Source organism: Aedes aegypti, unplaced genomic scaffold, assembly GCF_002204515.2.
Source record: "Aedes aegypti strain LVP_AGWG unplaced genomic scaffold, AaegL5.0 Primary Assembly AGWG_AaegL5_hic_scaff_1072_PBJ_arrow, whole genome shotgun sequence".
NCBI lineage: Eukaryota > Metazoa > Arthropoda > Insecta > Diptera > Culicidae > Aedes > Aedes aegypti.
In genome coordinates, this window is record NW_018734486.1 from 1 (window position 1) to 7941 (window position 7941).

At 38.8% G+C, this 7941-nt stretch overlaps 1 pseudogene; it reads left to right on the forward strand.

Moving 5' to 3' along the window:
- Positions 1-756: 756 nt before the first annotated feature.
- LOC110680227 lies at positions 757-2023 on the forward strand (annotated as a pseudogene).
- Positions 2024-7941: the final 5918 nt, after the last annotated feature.

The window sequence follows — 7941 nt, forward strand, 5'->3', positions numbered from 1 at the left end:
AACTGAAGCATCAAAATCAATCGACTAGCGGAAACTAATCACAGGATGCAACGAGCTACGAGTACCAATGTACATGCAAAAGCGCATTTCGGGATATTGAACAACAAACAAGATCCCGTAATTTGCGTTAAAAAAATGGCGAGTTGTGCTCTTTTAGAATTAATTCCGATTTTATCCATAGAGGTCCCTCCAAAATGCTCCATTCCCTGAACATGTAATACAGAAAAAATGTCATTATAGATATGCAGACTGGGTGACTGGCTGCGCATACGCCAAGCGGATATATTTTGTGAGAAAATTGCGGAGATTACGAGATGTCTCTTTCACAACAAGTGATAAGGACGGACGAGCGCCAAACAGCATAATCACGTTTGCTTGAATTTAAAGAGAGGTGTTCCGTTTCATGTGTTGGGGGGGGGGTTTGCTTCTAAGAAATGGTGTTTCCAAGTGCATGGGAGATGTGAGTAGCGGGGATAGGCCTGACAGAATGGATATTGGAAGCGATAGTTGTCTAACAGCTCTATCGCTGACGAGAATGTGATTGCAACATCGCTTTTGGCTAGTACGTGTCCTGCCACGACAAACGTCGGTTCGGAGGTGGGAATTCTCCTTTTGAATACGGTTGGTAGAAGCGGTTATAACAGCTGTCAACACAATCGACGCCTTTCGGATCGTCGAAGACAAGACGCTGGACCAATTGCGTGTTGATTCTGTGTCCACCTGTACACGTTCCCCAAAGTTTTCAAGAACAAACTTATGTACGACAGTTCATTGATCGCTGCTTTGGCAATTTCAAACGAAAAAGCGGTGGAATGTATACTGCCTGGTGTTGAGATCTATTGGTTTCGTACTGCGAAAGGATGATCTCTTGCGCTGAAGGAAATGATCAGAAGGCACAGAAAAAGGCAGCCGAAGCTCCAGCTGAATTGAAGAATGAGTAAGATTTCATCGGCCTCTAACTGGTCAAACAAAAGTTCTAAAATACTATTCAATTTTTTTTCAGCACCCGTGTTAAGTTTATGCTGGATACGCTTTTGGCGGTTAAGAACAACAACATGAATAAGATTCCCCCAATATGATCCTACCCTGGTGGAACATTTCCGTAAAATATTGAAGGGTATGATCACAAGCGGAAAGTACGTCAGCACGATTAATATTGGGTTTGGACGATTTGCTCAACGTTGACGAACGAGGCAAATGGTGGTTAGTTGGGTCTGCTTGGCATGGCAAAAAGGACGGCAAAGATGCAGCTTCTGGCAATAACTCAACAGGAGGAAACGCTGGTGGTTTCAGTCAGCAATTGTTGGAATTGGCACGAAAACAGCGAATGAACACTGATGATAAGCGTAACATTTTCTGTGCTATTATGAGTGCAGAAGACTATTTGGATGCATTCGACAAAATCCTGCGTCTGTCCATCAAGGACCAACGAGTGATGGCTACAGTTATACTGCACTGTTGTCTATCAGAGAAAGATTATAACCCGTACTACAGTAATACTTTCGCAAAAGTTCTGCGAATATGATCGTCGCTATCAGTTGGCCATCCAATATGCCATTTGGGATCGTCTGAAGGAAATTCATACCCTGAAGCCATCTCCATCGAGGAACATAGCGAAATTGCTAACGTATTTGATAAGTGGAAGGGGGTTTGGCTTTGTCTGTCCTTAAAGTGATCGAATTTGCCGAAATCGATAAGGTAACCCTACGAGTGGTACGGCAGATCATGTTGGGCATATTGCTCTTGGAGGATGAGAACAAATGTCTGCAGGTGTTTAACAGGATTGCTCCCAGTTTCAAGCTGAAGGGCTTCAAAGACAGTTTGCGTTTATTTTTGCATCATTTTCTGCTGAAAGGAAGTGACAAGTCGAGTGTTCCAGAGGAGCAACTACAACTGCTGCAGCAGCGAATTCGAATGGCCGATCGGATGCTGGATACTTCGGAATCGCGGGTGCAGTTCTAGGTATGGTAGATAGAATGTAATTATCTAATTAAATGCTTAATATTTGAAGATTCCACTGTGTGTTATATTGTTGGTAGGATGGAAAGAAATTTGCACACGGGAAAAAATCTGAGGTAATATTTACTATTGTAGCTGACCACGCCCATTCTCAAAATTACACATTCTACAGAAATTGTTGCAGACGCTGCAATAAACGATTTTAAAAATAACAGACATATAGGGAAAATCCATTGCAACAGAAAAACCCTTTGTTCAGAAAAACGTAGCGATTGTAAAATCATTAGGATGAAAAGAATTTCTACCTCTTAAGGCCTTTTGGTGCGTCATCACAAAATGGCTTCTTCAAAAATCATTATCATATTGTTATGATAGTATTGGTATTTGCAACATCGATGAAATATAACTGCTTATCACCTGATTTAATGGATAATTTATGCGAAGAAAAATACTTCAGGTTGTATTTCAATATTTAATCACCACTCTCAGATACAGCATTATCAATTTAGCGACAATATACATGAGATTTATATTCTCAAAAAAATCTCCGATTTTATGCCTCATTTTCATTGCCTCACACAACTACACTTGTAAATAGAAGGTGCTTACCTTTTCCATTGTAATCTGCAGCAAACATTTGTGTTTCGCATTTCATATTGCGTTCACTACACTTCCACTAAACAAATCTTTCATTCACTTTCCTTAAAGGAACACATTTCAAACGGGAATCAAATATTTATAAAGTTTTATCAACCGCAACACTCAAAACTATTATGGCCGTGGTTTTCACTTGCTGTGAATCGACGCCGCCACCGCACACTGAGACATGCCTGTGTTTATAGTCTAAAATATCCAACTTTTTTTCTGTTGTATTAATTTTCACTGCGGAAAGGTTGGGCAAAGTATAGAAACTTGAAACTCATACGTTGTTTGTTTTTCGATTCTCTCAAATTACAAAAACCATCTCTACGAAGCATAAAATCATACCAAGAGTTTATCAATTTGGACTACCCAAAATAATTGAAAAGCTCCACAGTGCGGTGCGTCGGGATGCGTCGGGACGCGTCTATCGTGTGTGCACAATCATCGCGATCGTTAAGCGCAGTGATGTCGAAGTTGCTATCTGTAAAATAATAGCATTTAATGTGAATTGATCACAAAAATCATTAAAATTTTATTAAATCAGTGATCTTGTAGCTTAGCTTAGCTTAGACTGACTACACATATCAATGGTTGCTATTCCGTAATTGACCGAAGTCAGTGAAAATGCACAAAGAATCAACTAGAAGTTCGGCTGGGATTGGCCATAATCTTCTTCAGTGTACATAATTCAGTGCCTCTATTTATACAGGGTCAATAACGGCGCCGGCCACGTCCTTGCAGTCAGGTGGGATTGGGGGAAGGAATGTTAGTGTGTAACCTTTGCTTTTTGGAGACCGTGTTTGCCTCTGCATCTCCACAAAGGTTACTGGGAGGGATGTTTGTTAATGGGGAGGATCGTTGGGTCATAGGATTCACTTTGATAAGCGATTAGACCATGATAAACAATGATTTGTGAGATATATACATGCTTATACGTAAATATAATATTTTCATTTGATATGAACAATTTCTATGTAGAGGAAAATTATGCCGACACTTGAGGTGACGAACCATTCAAAGTTTGTTGAACAAATACCTAAATGTAACATTCCTACAGCTGTCAGGACGAAAGCATGTGTTATTATATTTTACTCATTTGAAAAGAAACAAAAAATTGGTTGGGACATCATAGAACACTCTTATTCTTATGCCGACACTTACAGTGGCGAACCATCCAAAGTTTGTTGAATAAAGTGAACCTTTCGCAAGTCTACACTTGTAGTGTCGAACCATTCAAAGTTTTTTTTAATTACAAAAATAAAGGTATATAAGAGGTGTTCTGAAAAAAAAGTTAAACATAAAAAAATCCTGAATCAGAGTTTGTGTCGACACTCACAGTGACGAACCATCCATAGTTTGTTGAAAAATCATATTTACATCCCACCATTGTAACGATTGAATGTGCAGTCATACATATTTTATAGATTAGAAATAGTAGCATGAAACGAGCTCACCAATTGATCCGTTATCCTTGACTGAGCAGCCACAATCCACTTTCGGCTTCACTCGTTTGCTCGGCTATAAAAAAGCACTCAGGAAAAAAAATAAGCGCGCGACCCAAAAAGAATTAAAAAAAAAACTGTTCGGGCTTTCTTGACGCACTGCCCAGGAGCAAGCGTCAAGGTCGAAGGATCAAACAGAACTAACCGATCGCGGCACTTTTTCAGTTACTCCAACCGAACTCACCGATCACGCCACTTTTTCACTTACTAGACCAACGCGCGACATGTTTGATCCTGCCCTCGTCGCTCGCCCCGGCAAAAGCAAGTGTCAAGGTCGAAAGATCAAACAGAACTCTTTATTAAATCAGTGATCTTGTGATGCAAAACTATTTTCAAAATGATAAGTTTTTATAATGTGCAGCAAATGTTCCGAAAACAAACATATAACAATTGCTAGACAAATCTGTCACGAATCACCTGGCAACACTGCCATCCCTTGCAAACATAAACCGTACCGATGCATAACAAAAATATGCGATAAATCCAATTAAAAACAGAGAAATTCCGTTGCCCTTCATAAAATTGTAATGTTTTCTTTTGATATGTACGATTGAAGAGTTGATTTTGATATCCAATACTCGTCAATCTACTAAATTTCCCATGTGTTTACATAAAAATATGCTTAACACAAATGTTATATTTTTTGTTTATTTGTTTTGAAAATATACATGGAAAGGCGACACTACTACTATTACATCAATGATGATTCTAATGATTCTTTGAGTTACACGCCACTTCATCTTAATGAGCGTGGCCAAAATCCCCGAGCAATAAAATCATCCCTCAAATCAGGCAACGCACGCATCTCGGTTTTAAACAAAAGAGTAATTATCTATTCCATGCGCAAGGGTAGTTTGAAAGAGAGAAACCCAAAAGGTAGAATAATAAAACATAGACAGTAGCCGAGAAGGGCGCCGCGACCGAGAGGGCCAACCGTTTGGGTGCTCAGGTAACCGTAGGTAAATTTAGTTGTAAGTAATTTCTTGTATATATATGCCATACATTTTTGAAAATATATGGTCATTCATAGTTTAGCGTCCAAGATCACACGCTGTAGTTTCTATTCGTTGGCTTTCTCGACAATACCTTGGTCGAACTCACATCCAAACGCTTCGTTTTCAGTACTGTCTTAGAATTTTAGAATAGCTTTTCGAATGAGTGGAAGGACAGCCAAAGATCAAGCTTTACTTGAAATCATTGCCATTTTACCAGACCCTTTAACCCCGGAGCCCACAGAAATCATTTTCATCCACCTGATTTCGACTATAGGTTATCATTTTTTTTTTCTTTTTTAGTAGGCTTGTAAATAGTAGTTAGAATAACAAATTTTATCTAAGTTGATGAAAAAAAAACGAATTTATTGTGTTAGTACTATACCATTTAATTCCACTAGAGTTTGTATCTTTTGACAGATACGCGTATTTCGACCTCAACTGTAAGGCTGTCTTCAGTGTCGTGTACTAGACTCGACACTGAAGACGGCCTTACAGTTGAGGTCGAAATACGCGTATCTGTCAAAGGATACAAACTCTAGTGGAATTAAATGGTATAGAACTAAATTCGGTTTTTTCATCTATATATAGGTATTCTACTAAACAGCTCGAAGATTTATTATAAATTTTATTTTTTAAAACTACCAGAGTCTGTAAGGCCTAATAATACTACTAGGGTAAAACCAAATCAGAAGCATAACCTTTGAAACAAAAAAAAAAACTCGGTGGTCAACCTTTTAAAATGTAATGCAAAAAAAAATACATTCTCAAATTGCCGATATTGTATGATGCTACAAGATGAATTAAGAGATTATAGCAAGTATGTGGTGAACACATTAGGGAATATCACACGATTAACTCCTTAGTACACATTTGTTAGCCCTGAAAAAGGCCGATTAAATTGTTAGATTCGAGTAACACGGGCACATTTTGATGGCGCACATTATAAATTTTGACGAAGAATCACGGCGATTTTATTGCGGTTTTTCTGCATGCACAGTTTTATTAGCGTGTCTAAACGGTTCTATCCCGCTATGCCGAAAGGGACCTAATGGCCGATAGTTCTAATGAATCGTTAGGTCGAATGGGTAATTAACAGGGATAGGTTAAGATAATTTACATCACCTATAAGCCGCCGGATGAAAGTTCAGGTGGAATGGATTGTTAGTTGTTAGATCAGGATACTCTGCATTACCTAGAACCCTACAATAATCACTGTGAAATCAATCTATATAGAACAGCCTTTGATCAAAAGAAGGAAAAAACATTGATGAATGTCTTCAATTAATGTTTGAATCCTCTGAGTATCCAGTGGATACGAGTAACTGACACTGAAGAAAACTGCAAGTGGTAGTCGAAATACGCGTATCTGTCAAAGATAAGGAGCGGAATTAAAAGGTATACTTCATCTCCATCTACTTTTAAGTTTTTCTATTGATGAATGTGTTAGCCATTTGAAATAGTTGCCAAATTCAAGTTGCCGAGTCAGAATCGAATGAGCATTGTACGATGAAAAGTATTCTTAGTATTCTTATGATCACTCAAACACTTGTTGTACCCTATCTCAGCAATCATTCTCCTGCTTGTTTCGTAAAAGACTATGTTGGCATTATACCGGGCAAGCGCTTGCTGTCCGAACTCGCTGCCGCTCGTCGGACCTAAAAATGGAAAAACATCCTCTGTTTGCATTATACCGGGCAAACGCCTGGATTTGCTGTTTGCATGACACCGAATAGATGCTATTCGTGATCAAACGTCAACATCCTACCCGCAAAATCGCTAGTGTTTGGAGGTGATTTTAACCTCCAAATTGCTAAATAACCTCCAAATCATCACCTCCAAGTTAGTTCTAATAACCTCCGTTATATGAAATATGGTGGCGCGTCGATCGTCGCAAGTTTATCGTTAAACAGTCAATACACACCCTTCGGATATCAGAGACTTCGGCGGCCTTCTGCCGCCTCAGTTCCTTTATCCTCAATACGGCTTCGCCGCATGTAAATTTTACACTGTTTACTGACATGACTGCATTTAACTAAGTATGGACTTGTTCTTTTCATATCCAACCTTTATTCTTTAGGTGATTCGGCCTTCTGTGCATTCGGCCTTTTGTGGTAGGCTAGAATGTATGGGGCTCTACACAAAAATCTTCCTGTCTCTTTCACTCTACCATGAAATTTGTAAACAACAAGGCCAGTAAAAGTCAAAATCCCATACAAAATCAAAACAGTGCAGAGCCCTATTCGGCCTTTTGTGATAATCCCGGATAGAGTACTTCGAAACGTTACTGAATGATAGAGTGTGGCATCTCTGCATCTTCATTCACCCATTCTGCTATCAATATATCAACACAGAAGGTATCTTACAATTCACTTGTAGACATCGTCTGCTAAATTTCTTCTCACGCAACATTGTTGCATGAATCCTCCAGAGCAAGCACTCTTTGCTTTGCCAAGAATACGAAACCTTCTTTCTAGCAAAACAATAAATTACAAAACACACTTGACATTCTTCTGCTTCGACCAACATCTGGTAAAAGTAGAACAATGCTGAGTCTCTTTTCACCCTTACTCAATTTACAAACATTACCGTTACGTCTATGCCTCTTCCGCACAACGTGCGTAACAGACGACGCAACGTTTAATATTTATGACCACTTGAAACCCGAAGCAACGAATTGTTAAATCATCGCCTAGTACATGTTTTCAAAACCTTTTTCTTCGTTCACGTAAGCTCCAAACTTCTCTGATAAATTCTAGACATAAGCAAACTTATATGTATAGGTTAAGCAAACTAAACTATGTAACTTTATAAAAAAAACATTTGAAATGAAATATACGAGAGTT